At 40.5% G+C, this 17722-nt stretch overlaps 1 protein-coding gene across 5 annotated transcripts in view; it reads right to left on the minus strand.

The window, feature by feature from the left end:
- PAG1 (phosphoprotein membrane anchor with glycosphingolipid microdomains 1) overlaps nucleotides 1-17722 on the minus strand; it is a 112305-nt gene that overhangs the window by 56175 nt on the left and 38408 nt on the right. The window lies entirely within an intron of this gene.

Below are 17722 nucleotides of genomic sequence, written 5' to 3' on the forward strand. Positions count from 1 at the left end.
TGAACAACAGATCAGTAAGAGATGGTGTTTCCACCTTCTTTCTGCTATTGTTGTAGTGGGATTTTATGCTTTTTGTCTGGACTCCACACTACCTGTGAGAGATCAGACCTGTTTTAACATCTAATATTGTCCTTTGATAACTTTGTTGTCCCTTGGAGACCCCTGTCATGGATGGGTTGGCACATATGTGAAAGCCTCACCAAGGTCGGTTCACAAGGCTGGACTGAACGAATTTAGAGTGTATTTAAAAAGGAACCTAAAAGCACAAATCTTTCAAGTGTCTGATAAAGCCAGTGTTACACAAGGGTGCTGAGAAACGAGACCCTGCCCTGACTCTGAAGTGTACTTTCAACAATCACTTCAGAGTGAAGTGGCCCAATAAGGCAAAGGTGTCTGTCCACCAGGGGAGCTCCATAAAAGCTCTGAAAGTACCTGCTAATAAATGCTTTGCCCTGGTCACACAGCAAGGCTGTGACAGAAGCTGGCTGGCTTAGGTTTTTTAAAATAACCAATAACAATATAATGAAAACTATCTTGAGCATCAAGAATGAATTCCAGCTAGCAAGCAGAGGCCCAGCTTGTAGCATGCCCCTTCTCCTGCAGCCTATGGAACATGAAAGCCATCTGCAAGGGAGACTTGACCCTGTAACATCAAGGCTCTACAGGAGCTTGGCTCAATAAAGCAGGCTGTGCCCAATGGAAGGTGCTGAGGCAGAGCACCACCGGACAGCCTTCACCTCCCTTTCTGTGGCTGAGTTTTGTAGGTAGCTGTCTTTTGTGTGCCACCACCTACCACCCTCCTCCTGTGCATGGAGGTGACATGTGGAGTGGATTGACGGACAGTGCAGAGTGTCACTGCTCTGACCAGGGACCCGACAAGGACTCCCCACAACATTTGTATGTCTCTCTCTTTTGAAAATGACCTTTTTAAATCACTCTGACAGTGAGAATTGAATATGACGTTTAAAGGAAACCTGCAGTAACTTGTGGATGATAAGATTTTTGGTTTTTTATTCTTTGAATGTGACTTCTTCATTTACATGAGTAGCTGAGACAGCCAGAGTGTAAGTGTGCCTATTCACCACCTCCAGACTCCATGCTGGACAAATGCACTGGAGAAGACATTAAACAGAATTGCCTACGCCAACTCATTCAACTGGGAGAGATGCTAGCATAAAACCCTAAATCCCAGAAATGGGATTTGCTTAATCAAGCAAGCTTTGCCAGAACATGTAATCACACACCACAGAAGATTACATTAGCCTTTTAGAAAAAAACCCACACTTAACCAACTCCTGAAATTCTGCTTTGGTATTTGCATTAAATCCATGCAAATTGTATGGGCTTCAGCATGTGTTTTCTCCCACACCAAAGCAGCCAGATGGACAGACAAGGATGTGAGAAAAATATTTTCTGCTAAGCCTGAGGGGAAATGAACAAGAAAAGCAGCCCCCATGTGCTTCCCCCCAAGTCCAGCGCGTACATCCCACCCCCACACTGTGAGCCTGGTTTTCACAGAGCTCCCTTCCCCTGACTGTGGAGAAAGCAGTGGCCTGGCAGCCAGTGGGCAGCACTCCTGCCAGCACCTCTACCACAGCCAGGCAGTGCACCTGGGGTGCTCCATGCTGTGTCAGAGCAGGAAAAAGCCTAGAGGTCCCCACCTTTGCTGCCCTGCCATCCAGCAAGGCCCTGGGAAGAGGGGTCACCCTGTGGCACAGCCATCAGTTACTGCAACACAGAAGGTGGCTTTGTGTAAATAGCTTTTGTTCCACTAAAATTCATCTACACAAGCTTCCTTCCTTCCTAACAGTTGTTAATAGATTCCATTACAGTTTTTCTCCTTTTTCATGTACATTCCTCCCTCCCTGAAGAAGGCAAAAGAGCAGCTGCAGCCAGCTGTGAGCTTCCCCACTGGGACCCTGCCTGCTGCCTCTGAGACACCAGTGACAGTCCCATGATGACGGAGAGCATCTTAACTGCACACAAGACTGCTTGCTGCTGCCATGGGAATCTGGGCAGCAAAGCACTGCTCACATTCCAGCCAGGGACAAGATGAGTGTGCCTTACATATTGAAAGAAGGAGAAGCACTTCATTTCAATTCAGCAGGGCAGCCAAAACAAATTCATCATGTAGAATGTTTAGGAAAGCCTCACCCCCTCTGAAGTGTTTCAGAAATAATGTTCAAAAAATGGTAATTGTAACCTCCCCATCTTTGCTTTTACTAACTGAAGGAGGGAAAGACAAAACATTCATTCTCTTTTTCCATCACTTTTAAAATCCAATTTTCAGGTGGCTGTTAGAATCCTCTATGCATTAGATACCAGAATTCACCATAAGTCAAAGCCTGAATATCTTTGCTTGGACAAATCTTCTAGGAACATCAGCCTGGAAAGCATGCCCTGGGAAACAAATCACTACTTCCTGACATGAGAAGCATCTCAGCTGATAATCCCAGTTGGGCCAACTAACGGGGATCTCTTCATTGTTTTACTTTCCTAATTTTATAGAACACAGAGAAAGTACACTCAAATAAGGGTATTTCATGTGCATGGCTGGTGTTTCACATGTGCAGCCACTTCAAAACTAAAACCCAGACATTAGGAATGTGAAATACCAGACATTTACAGATATTTTCCAAGCGATCCTATTAGGACAGAGATATAACTGGGCTGGCAGATCCATTTTCAGAAATTACAGGTCTTGTACACACAGAGAAATCTCCTTGCCTCTCTTCATCAGGCAGCTTTTACTGTTTGGTTAGTTGTTTTTTTACGTTCAGTCTTTCAATTAATTCCAAATCCTGATAAAGCTTATTTTTCTTGGTCATAAGATCATAAAACACAAGAAGAGCTTAATGCAAAAATGTGAATAAGTTAGGCAGTCATTTAGACACTTGCTCATTTAAATAGGGGGCATTCTTTGCATTAATTTAATGTTGTCAAGTAAGCAAGCAAGGCATCAAATGCTTTGGCTTTTCTGTTGCTCCTCACTGATATAATAATAATTGCCAATATCTCCTTTTAAAGTAAAAACAAAGAAAACACTCACCATGCTATTTGGGGGTTTTATAACAATATTTAACAGAGGGGAGAGCATAAAAGGATAAAGGCCTGAAGTCATGCCTCCAGACAAAGTATATATTTACCACCCACTATAAACAATGTTCAAATCCCCCGTTCATGGATACAAAGGCAAGACCAGTCAAGGTCTGCTGTTCCCTATGACCTACCTTCTCCGAATTCAGCTCCATGCTCCTGTTCCACAGCCATCCCTCTGCTACTGCTGCATCCCTGTCCTTCCCCTGTCTGCTGCTCCAACCCCTCTCCTCTGACAGCATTAGCAGTAGCTCTCACAGCACTACATATTGCCTACTTGATTCATCACTGAATCAACACAACATAAATCCCCCCAGGCACACCAAAGCACCACTACATTAATGCTTCATCTACGCTGCAAGAGCATATTTTAAAATGCCTAGAAAATTGTTTTAGAGGACCATGGTTTTGTTTTTGCAGCACTCTAGCCAAGAAGTGGTTAAAACAAATGGGAAAAATCACAGCAAATGATCTGAAAGACTGTATTCCCATCATGTTTGCCACTTTCAATCCTATTTTTTCCTGTACAAACCTTTGTGCAATTGCTCGGTTGAAATCATTAGGAAGGCTCTGCTTTCTGCAGGTGGAAAAGGCCAGAACCTGATCCTGTGTGCAGGAGCAACACCTCTTCACGCACTGTGAGCCTGCAGTGCTGTGTCAGTCCTTTATTTCTCCAGACACATGCCTGCTTAGGAAGAAGCTTTTACAGGAATTGTTTTAAATACATTCTGTCCCACGCAAGCACGCAGCCAAAAGAATTTAAACCCTGCTCTTGACACAGTCTTTTTCGATACAGACGGGAGTTCATAGGAACCATTTGTCTTTCACATTTGTGTTTTCAGCTTTATAATTTCCATTTGCTCAAGACCCCTTGTCACATCTCATTCTTATTTTAGCGCTAGCCCTAGAAGAGTTACAGAGATCATTATTTTGACTCAGCATCATCCTCCTATCTGCAATTTGCCTTAACATAAAAAAGACAAAAGAAACAGCCCTACCCCTCCATATAATTTTATGCTTTCACTAATAGTGTTTGAAGGGCAGGTACACATTTGAAAATAAAACAGAGCTGCACACGTGCACAGGGAAGGACTCCTACCACTCCTGAGACCCCATCTTCTGTATTTTCCTGACTAGGTAGTAAACTAGAGACACTCCCAAATGGTGACAATCAGCAAGGAAGTTTGCTTTGCAAACAATTCCCTTGAAAACAGCCTTGCCAGGCTACTATTTGGCAGTGTTAAAGTTTTTTCTCTTTAACATGCAAGTCTCTACTGAAAGCAGATAATGTTAGGTAAAGTACCGGAAAATGAAGTGGCTTAAGATTATACACAGTCAGTTGGGCTTTCTGTAAAGAAACACTACACAGACCCTTTACAGCCTGTGAAGCTGAGTTTCTAGAAGCCAAAAGAAGAAGTGTGGAGTAACTGAAGGCTTGTGTCAAAGGACAGCAGCAGGCAGGACCTCACACAATGGGTCGGTATTGCAACCGCACTAATACCCTCATTGCATAAAATAGGAATTAAAGGGAAGATTAATTCCCAGTGGGTTTTACAGCTAAGAGGCATATTATTGGGGCAGCAACACCAGCCAGGAAGTTTTGATCCCAGTGGGTAGGTTGGTCACCACTCCAAACTGGACCTTGACTCTACGACACCACAAGCAGGACACCCTCCAAACACTACAGATGAGGAGCATTTGGAGAGCTGAATGTGGAAAACATATAGCAAAGCATGCCTTATTCAAATAACCTCATTCATGGCTTTAGCTTTTGAAAGGAATAAAAATAAAAGCAAAGACATTACACTAGCAATGCTTGCAATCACTGTCAAGAAGTGCAATCTATTACATGAGCTGAAAAATTATAAATACAAGAGTTTAGGAGTGAAGAAAGAACTAGGTGAAATCAGAGCAAAAATGTGTCTTGCAGCAAAGCTATAAAGAGAGTAATAAATAGAACCAGGAAAATACTGGTACATTAAAAAAAAATTTAAATAATCAAGCTCAAAGTAAAACTACTTAAGACTTAGCTACAACAGGAATGAAAATAAATACACCTAGAAGAAGGAAAATAAAGCAAAATGGACTTAACAAGAAATGTAACTATGCTAAAATAAAGCCATATTAAATTCTATACAAGTTGTGAAAGACTCTTTGCCCCCCTTTTTAAAAAAAAATTAAACAGTAGAGCTTGCCATCTGTTTGTGGACAGTGCACAACAAGAGTCCTGAAGCCCTGAGAAAATCTGTACCAGAAACCTCCAGGCTCACTCTGGTATCCCACAGCACAGCCACACCAAGTTCAGCTCTCCATATGTCGTTGGAAGTGTTTCCAAGCAAACCAAGCAACTCTGCGTGGAGAGCTGCAGCATCCCTGAAGAGCTCATGTCTCCACCAACATCGAGCTCCTCACAAACCCCAGCACTCACAGAACTCATCCTTTAACTTGGGCACCAAGCTCACCTCAGGGCTTAACACAACCATCCACACTGGCCTGTAGCAATGGATGTCCCCTGGGGTGTGACCCATGGTGTGGTGTCCCATGGTCAGGCCACCACCCCCAGCCTGCCTCGGGAGGGCTTGCTGGAGGGGAAAAACCAGGACATACAGAGAAATTGAGACAAAAATTCTTTCTTCATTCTGTCCTGTGCAAGGATCTGAATCTTCAGCTTTTGTGGCAAATCATCACCTTCCAATTTTTAATCCTCTCCACCCCAAGCACAGCTACTGTGAGCACTTTCAGGCTGAGGAGACTGCCACTACATCAATATTCATCAAGGAGATCCTGAAGAAAGTTCATTTATTTTTCAAAATTATTACAGTTAATTGGAAACATCTGCTACAACTATCTGTATGCCAGAAGCATCCCAACCTACTAGGCAGTCTCTGCAGGAATACCCACTCTGTCCTTTCTGGATAGGTTTTGCCAACGGCATCTTTATTGTCAAAGAAAAGACACTATAAGACTAATCAGCCAAATGCAGAGTTTAAATTGTCTCTGCTCATTTTCACACAAAGTAGTAACATATGTTGTGCTGTCACAGCTGTGAAAGATATTTTCATCTCCATGTTGGCTTTTAACTGCTTTCTAGCAGTGAACCAGGTCAAAGAGTTTTGGGAACAGTGCTCCCCTCTGATACCCAGTAGCATCCTTAACCTAATAGAGTGCTGCAGTGAGAATCTCCAAGCACAACCAACCAACATTGTACATTTGTATTGAGATTAATGTCAATATATTACGCAAATGTAAGAACATTACTTAATGTAATGTGAATGTTAAATATTTGTTGAAGTATTTATGTGAATAAAAGATAACTATGTGAATGTCCAGTGGAAAAACATTCCTGTGGGGATAGAATACAGCCTAACTATGAAGTATTTATGAATTCCAATAAATATTCACTGAGACCTGGTGAAAATCTGGGCTGGAACTTACAAACATGGAATTTCTAAACAGGCTGTCAATCATAACGAAAAAAGCATGTGCAAACTGGACTTCCTAAATATTATTAGCCTTCTGTCTGACTCTGTTGTAATTTTAATAGGCTGAAATGTGAGTCATGATAATTTTTAGTAAAAAGATTCAGTCAAAATTGTGAATGGTTAATGAAAATTACAATATCAATTTTCTTTTTAAGGAAAAAGATGAACAAGACATTCATATTAAGGAGTGAAGCACAGTTGTATCTCTGATGAAGTGACACAAATGTTTACACTATAGACCTTGTCCGTAACAGCCAGAGACTTCTCACTGGCTGTATGAGGCAGCATGATGGAAAAACTTGTTAAAAAGGTAAGGAATAATAACTCAGAACCTCCAAAGACATCTTTGAAGCAGATGTTCTTCCTTGTGATGCCAGACTATGAAACTTTACTTGAGGAGAGAAAAAAAAGCAGAAGAAAAATAAAGCTGATATTTTGAGCCAGATTTTTTTAAAAATTAAATTACTATGGGTAAAATTTTCTCACAGATGGTCACTATGAATTCTCATCCCAAAGCAGATTAGAAATAGATTTTCTTTTTACATGAAGTGCAGAAATCAATCTTCTTTTATATAATCTTCTTAGGTCCTCAACTACCCCACGGGTAAGAAGAGCCACAAATTTATTGTTTTACAGTGTGGGAATGTACAATTGTTTGTCGACACCATTAAGAAGCTTCAAATCATGGTGAAAGAACTTGCACACGTCAACAGACAGAAAAAATGAACTGTGAAAAGCAAGATGACCGTGTAACGTCTGGATACATATTTTCATTTGGCAGAATTGTGATGCTGACAGTAACAATGCAAAGATAATAAGGCCTCTGATGGAAAGAGCAAGCATTCCCTTATTGCCTAGAACGGAATAGTTCCCACACTATATTATAGCTGCAGCAATAATTAGGATGTGAACTTCTGGTCCAGTTTTCTTACTTTTGTGTAATGAGGTTATGAGGACATTCATCACATCTCAGGAGTTTGAACAAACTGGTTTGTATTTTTTTCTGCCTTCCTCAAGAAGAGGCAATAGTAAGGCAGACAGTGATTACCAGTGAATATTAAGAGATATTAAGTGAATAAACTCATGAACTTCAGTGTTCAGGTTAAAGTTCAATGCCAGTTAAGAAGTATTCTTGAACTCTCATGATACTGCTATGTTGCTGTTGAGCAGCTAGCAGAGTAATGAATGCATCGGTTCTTAGTGGCAAGAAGGAATGACCTTTATTGTTTTGATTTCATCACATTTATAGAGTTCTCAAAAGTTACCCAGATTGGTCAGTCAGAAGCCTTCCCCCAGGCCTGATTGGCCAGGCCTGCACTGTCCAAGCTCTGGGACACTGTTCCAAAACATCCAAACTTTATCTTTATTTACAAAAACACAAGAAAACTTCCCATGGGAAAAACTGTGCTAGCCACACTGCTATATAAAAATAATACAACTGCTCTACAGTTTTAAAGCATAATCAAGTAGAAAATTACAGAGTGAAGTGTATGGTCCCTAAGCACATTCATAGGTCTTTATGCCATGAAAAATAAAATCCTTCCACTCATTTGGACCGTGAAGTGGATTTTTCTCAGAGAAGCGGTGGCTTTGGTGGACAGTGCCACAGCTTCCTCTGTCCCCTTGGGGAAAGCCCTGATCAAATTTTCTGGACTGACTGCAGAAATGCAGAAGCTGTACTCACAGGGAAGTGGGAGATGTGCCATTTCTGTTGGTATTAAACAGAACTAGATGACGGAAAGAAAATCACACATTCTTGTCTGTAGCATCAAGTCACTCTTGATTCTCATGTTTGTTGGCTTGCCATGCTGCACGTCTGACACAAAAGACAATCTCACTCTCAAAGCACTGTAAATCAGCAAGTAAAATTCTTGGAATAACAACACTGAAATCTGTCCAATACTTTCCTAAAAATGCATATTAAATCTGCTTCAGCCATGGAAACTTGATTAATGTGTTTAATATATTTGGAAGAAATAGTCATTCATGTCAAGGGTAAACAATGTAAGCATGGAAACTGGGTGATAATAATATGAAAAGAAAAAGAAAATAAAAAGAAGCAGATACTTCAGGATACAATCCCACTACTGATAACCACTGTCGTGGCTAATCCAAAAAGCAAGCTTTATGTGCCTTAAGTGGAGTAGACTGTCATCTCCACTCATTCCCTGCGTGATAGTTAAGGCAAAACAAGCATTAGCATATGAATAAATGAAACTAATGGCTGGATTTTCTGTGAAGTCTTAAATTCTGCTTTTTCAAGATTAGGGAGAACAGAAATAATGACACATGCTTTCTCCTGGAATTCACAGAGCCCACCAAACCTCAAAGCACCACGTGCAAGAGGGGGAAGATGAGCAGTGACAAGGGCAGGGAAGAAGCAGCACCTGCCCTGACCAACCCAAGCACCACAAGCTGCGGCACAGAGCTGCTGCCTGTGCAGCTGCAGGCTGCTCCTGGGGCTCAGCAAACCACCCACCACATCCTCCTCTGACACTCCAGCTCCCTCCTCAATGCTCCAAGCTGCCCTCCCAAGGGCAGTATGCAAGCAGCTTGGCTCAGGGCGCAGTGACAATACCTAAGGGCACCTGTGTATACCTGCCCCTGGCATCAAATGCTGCTGGAAGGTGGCTCAGCAGAGCTCAGCCTGACCCACATTGTGCCTGGCATGGAAAATCAACTCGACCAAACAATCAGTTTAAGAGCTCCAGCCTGCTTTTGGAAACTACAAAGAAGTGGGACGTGGCACTTACCCCACCATCAGGACACAGCTCTCTCTTGTCTTCCAAGAGTAAAATTTATGCACTGAAAAAAGGGATTTTTTTCCTATTTTTCTGCAGTCAGGCTAATATTTAGGTTGCGCTTATGAGCAATGATGGCTGATCATCCAAAGAGGAGCAGAAACTCAGCACATTCCCACAGCAGCAAAGGGCCTGGGATGAGAGGATGTGACTGACAACCATTCCTCCAGGAGCTGCAGAGTTTGCTCTCTCTCAAGTCTTCCCTTTTCCTGCTGTGCTGCAGCTGCGTGCACAAGAACACATCATCTTTCCCGCTGCTCGCCGTGCACAGACACAGACACCACTGGGGAAAGCTTCAAACACGTGGAAGCAGCTAGCAATTTAATTAAAACATCCACACACAGAGAGGCACATGCACATCCCATTCCTCAAGAGAAACACCTCAAATAAATACAGGAGCACAGGACTACAAGGAAACTCATGAGTCCCTTCTATGAACTCCATGATGCTCCATCCTAAAGCTGCTCTTTATTTTTACCTCTGCTACACATGGAAAAGGCTGTTAATGAACCTCTGAGACAATCAGGGACTGGTTTTTATTGGTTAGGCTCACTTTACCCATAGAAAAATGCATGGCCTTGCACTTTGCACCATTACATTTCATGCCGTATCTATCACACCAACTCAGAAGAAAACATAATCCTTGTATGGTGCTATGATCCTCTTCTGAAATGGCAGTGACTCTTGAGTCACCTATAAATTCATAAGAATTCTGTCACCTGTCAAATTCATAAGCATACTACTGCTTATTTATCACAATGCTAGGAAAATATTAAATATGTTTCATCTCCTTCGAGGAATTTAATTAGCAGATTCCCTTTGGCCCAACACTCCTGTTGTAAGATGAATATTGACATCTCCTCTTTATTCAATTATCTACATATTTAAAATTTCTTCTATGAAACTTGTTTTTCTCTTATCATACTGATAGATCTCCATGTGGCTACCACATCCAAATTCTTTATCAAGATTGAGATGAAACGCATCTATTGCTTTTATTTAGCAACAGAACTGACGAAGATGAAACAGCTACCCTTGGCACAAAAATATTTATTAATAATTTTTTATTTTATCCCATTTTCCATTAGCTACCCTGACTTTATTATCTTGTTCAACATTTGTTCTAAAATATTATATACTCTAGAGGCTGGCCTAACAGGGTGTTATTTTCCCAAATCCACTTCAAAATCTGCAGTTTACATTTTGTATTTCTCATTCTCATGCCCCAGTGTTCAATATATTCATTACAAAGTCAGCAATCTCCTGGAACAAAAAATGGTTTTCCAGGGAGGAGCAAAAAAGCTTTTTAGAAGTAAAATCTGACAACCTCTCACTACAAGTCTCTGGAAAAGAAGTGATGGATATTGTTTCTCTGCCTTGTCCCTGAAACTGTGCTGCTGTTCTTAAATGGTTTTCTTTAATAGAGAACATGGGAAGCATGGTTCCTTTTAAAGAGGCCTCTCAAATCAAACCTAAAATCAAATACCTCCCCATAACTTAATTTAATAGGTTAAAAAGGTCAAGAGTCTCTTCACTACCAAAGTACTTGTCCAATTCTCAATAAGAAATTTAATTTCTGTCACCTGGAGCAAACGAGTATAATGCAAATGGAATTCAGAAACTCTCCTGTACTTTAAAACTAAACCCACTTATGCAGCTGCTGTTTTAAACATCATCAGTCTGGAAATTAAACAAAGCCTTGTCTCACTGACATATTCCTGCATTAACAGGAACTCCAACAAATGAGTTTAAGTGGGTTTGGCAACCAGCTGTGGAACTCTGCTGTACATTCCACTGTACACTAGCCTACAACCTAATTAACAGCCCTGCAAATATTCCAGATATCTGCTAATATTATGCACAAAGATGCAATTAGAAGTGTGTGTGAGCACAGATATGTTTGGAAAAAAGAGAACAAATGTGCAGCTCCAACTGATATCCTTATTAACTCATTCTCAGTGGCAGTATCATACACTGGGTTAGTGTAAGGTTAATGCATACCCCACACTGTGACCTTTCAGACTGAATTTAATTGCATCCCTAGCAAGGATATAGCAAAATGATAAGGTGCACCCTGATTGATTTTCTTCCTTGCAGACCACAAGAGCTCATTTCAACCAAATCTTGCCATTAAATTTACAGCACAACTGAAAAGGAGGTTTAAATGATATACACCCTAATCTAATTTCTGAAACTGTTATATCAAAGACTCTCTATTCTAAGCTGCAAAATCCCTATTTGCCTCTTCTGTAAACCCTCTACACTGTGTACAGCATTATCCTTCAATTGTTAGCATGCTTAAAATGTGTGTCTAACACTGTCAGAGCCATGCTGTCAAGCGTTAAAGAGCACTTTTAGGCATTATGCCCTAGTAATCCTTGGGGACTTCAGTAACTACAAGTCAGGGGAAAATCAAAGTAAAGAAAAAAGACAGGTCATCATGAACCTAAGTGCAATGCAATCTCATGACAGACATTTCTACTCTACATGCAAAACACATTTAGGTTCTACAAGAATTTTACTATCCTTACTCTAGTAAAGCCATGATGAGTATTTTTGTTAACATACCAGGTCACAGTGAACTTCCTGAACTTGAAATTTTGTCAGAATATTTTATACACTGTGATCACTCTATAAAATATTATATGCCTCATTATAGCAGGGTGCATTCAAGACTTAAGTTTCTTTTGTTCGATACCAACTCAGATTTTTCGTGAATTTTAAATTATTCTTTAAAATACACCTTTTCCATTATGTTTTCAGATATTCGATACTAAGACTACATTCTGCATTAAAAATGCCCATGGGAAACTTTGAGATACATGTCTGTTTTAAGCAGTTTCCACTTGCAGTGGATGAAAGTAACAACCAACCACGCTGGGATTTCAGGGTTTTTTTAAGGAGGTGATGGCAGGCACATTGTGTTATTTCTGTATAGGAGTTTTAGCTATTGCACTCATCATCATGGTCAGAATGGCTCATCTGCATTAAAGTACTGTAGAGCATGGTGCACAGCTGAACCATCACTTAGATCACTTGCATTTAGAGGAACAGAAACTTGGATGAGCCCCAAATTACGGCAGACCTAACGTCTCATTTGCCAGCAAATCGTCTGTATCAGAAATGACTTTAAATGACAATACTAAAACTGAATTTGTCCCGTGTTTAACATGCCCATTAAAAAGGAATCCTTCAATGCCATTCACTATGGCTCAGATGCAGGGAGTCAAATGACCATGTGGTAGGCCACAGACCACCCTCAGCAATATCCTGACTTTGATAACCTGCAAATGCTGTGGAGCCAAGGAGGAGCTTCCCACTCAAGAACTCTCACCTTTACAGATGTTCTATTTTCACAAGTCTCTGATGCATAGTTACTGAGAGTGCTACCACGAGCCTCAGAAAACAAAACCCGGGGGAGATGGGGACAGTCTGGTCTAGAAGAGATTTTGTCACTTTACCATGACTCAATTTTAATTTCACAGCAAGGCCATACTCAAAGCCATGCTGGAGTCTCCTGAAGCCTTCAAGCACCCCTAGTTTCCCCTGGATGACCCTCAGGAAACAGAGCACAGGGAAGGAGAAGGTTGGGGTGGACCTGAGGCTGGGTGAGTTTCACAGAGCTTTGAGCAAAGTCAGTGCTCTGACAAAGCAACCTCCTGAGAGCCCACTGTGAACCTAAACTCCTGACTTCTCATTTAATTCATCAGAATGCAAGTGCTGTGTGAACAACTCCACCAAGGCAAAGACAGAATTAGCCTCATCACACATGCAGCAGCATATGTCTCTTTCAACATGCACTGCAAAATAGATACCGAATGGAAAACAGATGATTTTTAACTTCCTTTTCTGTCTACCAGTAAAAAAAAAAATTCTTAAAACCTGCATATCTTCATGTAAATTACTGTATTGCAAAGATAAATATCAAAGTTATGCAAGATGCTAGATAAGTAGAAATACTTAAAAGAACAAGGAAGAAATAAAAACACCTACAAAATCTCCACAGACAAAAAATAAACAACAGTTTATTTGTGTTCCCAGGAAATCCAAAGCCAAATATTAGCATTTTCTTCTGGAGGCAACTTTCTGCATATTGAGAGCCAGCTTAAATAAACGGCTGGCTTTTCTTCTTTGAGTATTTGGGGAGTCTGCAAATTTTTTCTCCTTTGAGAAAATAAACATGAAAAACAATGCAGGAACAACTTCACACAGGAGTAGTGAAAAAGAAATTCAAATACCTAGTTATAATTATAAATGAAATTTTGGCTATGCAAAATGCATATGAAATGCTGTCAGATGGAATGTTTGCCAGCCACTCTTCAGAGCAACAATCACAGAAATCCACCCTTATCATCTTCTTGTTGATCTCCTTTCCCCACTCTTCTTTTATGCAATTTATGTGGCTTTTTGTTTTTATTCCCACATTTCTCTCCTAATCTTACCTTAGCCCATTCCCTGCTAGATCCCAGGCTCTTCTTTGGTATCCCAGAACCTCAGCTGAGGACTTGCTGGTATCTAACATCAGAGGTTCAGGGGCTCCAGTCAGCTTTAAGCTGCAGTAATTTTTCTGTTCTCTAAAGCCTGAAGGGATAGTACTTTTCCTTCCTTGCTAAATAGTAAACATTCCTCTTCCGGTGGGCAAACAAATTATCTTCTGTTGTTTGTAAAGACACTCAAACAATACCCTTGTTTACCTTTGTAAACGTCTTTGTGCTATCCATAGTCCAGCTCAGGGAACTGAGGCGAAGGTGGGGTAGCTGAAATAGAGCAGACAGGAGTGAAAGCCTGAACACCCAGGGAAATCTGTGCCCAGCAAAGTACAGAAACAGTCACTCTGAAGTCCGAGTTTGGGCTAAGACAGCAGCAGCACACTGGATCTCAAGACAGTAAGTATCTTTAGTGAGCAAATTAATTTTACTCATCAACTCAGCAGAAACATGGTTTTCTGCCTCCAGGGAAGGGTGCAACGTGTACTCATTAATGACTGTTTATACAGATCAACAGTAGTGCTGTATTAATTCCCCACCACCACCACCTTACATGAGGTATTTCATGATCAAAGCATTGAAATCAACACTGCCAAAGCAACCTTATTTGAGCAGTCAAGTTAAGCACACACACGTTTAAAGGATCAGAACTTAATGAGGTTTTTTGGTTGTTTTTTTGGCATGAATACAACAAATACTGCAACACAAATATAACTCTGCCCATGCAAAGTACAGAGCTCTGCTCATGCAATTAGCATCTACAAGCACAAGCAACTGTAAGAACCAAACAAGTAATAGAATATTATTAGTTTTTTCCATAAATAGAATAATGATTTCTGAAATAGCTGCTTTCTTAAGCTACATGGCTGATAAGTAATCTGTTAACCTTCATTTACCAGTTTTCATTTAAATGAATCCTACGAATCTGACTCAACCTCATTAAAACCAACAAATGTCACACAGATCTTTGCACATGGCATGTGGAACTCAACACATCTGAATGAAAACCAGTCTACTGCCATTCCAGTCAGCAAGGCTGAGGACAAACCAGTACCTCTAACTCTGTCATCACAACCTCAACTGTGTGATGTGCATCAGCATACTCCTTAGAAAATGTAACGCCTGTTAACTCATAGGGTCCTTCTGAAAATGTGAACACATCCGCTGCTCACACAGCCTCGTTTAAAAGCTGGTTCTAAATTTATCAAATACAGTTGGAAACAGAAGGTGACTGAAATGTTTTGCACTACTATGTCACTTCCTAAGAAAGGTGATGTTAGATGTATTTCCCAGATGTGGGTTAAGATTTCCAGATGAATAGAGAGAGCAGGCAAAAGTGGGAGATGTGCACTCCTGACCAAAAGCCACTGACCATCTGCATTAAACAGCATTTGCCCAGGATGTGCCAGAGAAGAGACCCCAGGCTGGGTTCCTGTTGCTACAGCAAAGTGCCTGGCCAAAATACACTTGGCTGCTCTGGCAAGAATTTCTCTCCATATTGTTTCATTACTGTTTCCAAAAGGTCCAGTTTTGCTTTTGTATGAAAAAAACCCAACCCTGTAAGATTCAGATCTCTCACTCTGCGCCAAAACAAATTGTGGGGTTTGACTGGTCACAGCCACAGCCAACCAGACTTCCAGTGCATCTCCTAAACTACCAATGCACAACAGAAACTTAAAATGAACTTTTCAAAACATTTAATATAAAAGCTTACCTAAATATCTCCACCAACATCTGATTACTATCTGCCATGTCTCAGATTACTTTTTCCTTTTGCTGTGCATTTTCCACATTCAGAAACATTTTTACGGTTTTGGAGTTTTTTATGGCATCAATAAGCTTCATGAGGAATGAGACAGACAAAACCAAAATGTAACACAAAAGTCTCTAAAATATGCTGTAACGTTGTCAGAAACAGACAGTAACTACAGAAACACCATGGAAATAATACAGGCAATAAACTGAAGCTATGTGGATATTTATTTTTATTTTCAAGACAACTCCTGAAATTATGAGATCAATTTGGCTTTGTTTTTCTCTCATCACTTTTCAAAGTTGTCAGAAGAAGTGTAAAAACATTGCAATCAATACTCTCTTGCTAGGCTGGATTAATAGATTAATGTTAATTGCAGATGTCTTCATAAAAATACTTAGTATCCTTCTTCCATAGGACTTTTACTGAGGATGACATTCTGACCAAATAAAGTAAAAAGAAATTTTTTACTTTACCTTTTTTTTTTAAGGGAAAACCTACCTTGTAGCACATTTTCAGCAAATGTCATGAAAAGGTCTGATTGCTTTTCAAATGCTTTGATCTTCCTATCATGCAGCAGCTCCTGACTGAAACAAGTGACCTCAGGAGGGACTCTGAGGGAATGGGGATCACGCATCTTAGAAAGGGACTTCTCACATCAGACGTGCCTTTTTCAAACTCCCTTTATTTTCAGGCTGGACTGTGTGAAACATCATATCCCTGCAGCCCCAGCTAATGGGATGGGAATTATTAGCTGCTCAAAGGTTTGCACTTCTCAGCTGTGGACAGGACAGCAGGACCTGCTGAGGTGGTGCTCAACTTCACCTTGGTTCTCTGGAGAACATCCAACAGTGAAATAACAGAAAGACAACCAGCTAGCACAGATCACTCACAGTTTTCAGACAGAGAGAAAACCAGAAGAAAAGCCCTTAGCCACTGTATGGGGATTTTGCGGCATTTGACATTTCTTTCAACAGCATGAACTAAGCCCCAGTAAGCATCAAGTGAAGAATGAGTTGCTTGTCCTGGCTAAGCACTGAGCATAGATAGTGGGATAGAAACTAACTAAAAAAATCATTGAAAATGCAGGATCTGTTGACATTTTCCAACATGCACTGACCTTTCCAGTACCATTACATTTTGCTTTGCTGCACAATTATGGTTTCAGCTCTACATATCGATAAGATCCTCATTATCTGAATTCTATCAATATCTTTACACTTCTTGAGAGAGCAGAGAAAAAGGTCTGTCTGAAACAATATACAGTTCAGTGACACCAAAAAGACTCCCACTCAGCTGCTGGGGTTAATTGCTCACACCACTGCACTGTAACCTAGCCAGGTAAGTAGGGGGAAGAGACTGACAACTAATGTGGGAATGATTCCTCATGACAGTGACAACAGTAGGTAGCTAAAGAGCACAAAATACAATATCCAAGGAGAGAGTCTAGAAAATGACCCTTGCAATCACAAGCTCACCTGCAAACCAGAAATCATTTCATGGTATGTGAGAAGAGTTCAAGTTGATTTGTCACTCTGACCTTAGAACCCCATATTATCCTTTATTTATCCTTTATCCTATATTTAACTCAACTTATGAGGTTATAATGGCTAGGTTTTTTTCTAATAAACCTGCAAACTTGCTTTCCTTCACTTCCCCTCCTCCACTTACACTTATTTCATATGCAAAGGTAATGCATTTTATTGCAGAAATAAGGAAGATCTGCATTAAGTCATGTCTGCTTCAGAACTCAGTTGACTCCCCACCAGCTGCAATCTATTATTTGATTAAAAATGTTGTTGTGCCAGCTGCCATGCAGCACGTTTCACTACTCTGATTCCGGGTGGAATTCAATCCATACTGAAAATGTAGTCCAGCATGAATCAGCCTCTTCTCAATCCTAATGCATACCTGAAAAACAAAAGCATTAAAAAAGCCCCACAAAACATGCCCACCTAGACCTAGTCACCCCAATCTCTAAAGCACAAGGTGTTCAGTGGGGAAGAACTTCAAATTTTATGTATTATAAGGTAGTAATTTCATAAGGCAATGTCCTAATTATGCCCTCAGGATTTTTTTAAAATGTGATCTTTCTTACCATAA

Source organism: Lichenostomus cassidix, chromosome 2 (genome assembly GCF_008360975.1).
Source record: "Lichenostomus cassidix isolate B80296 chromosome 2, HeHo_3.0, whole genome shotgun sequence".
Lineage (NCBI taxonomy): Eukaryota > Metazoa > Chordata > Aves > Passeriformes > Meliphagidae > Lichenostomus > Lichenostomus cassidix.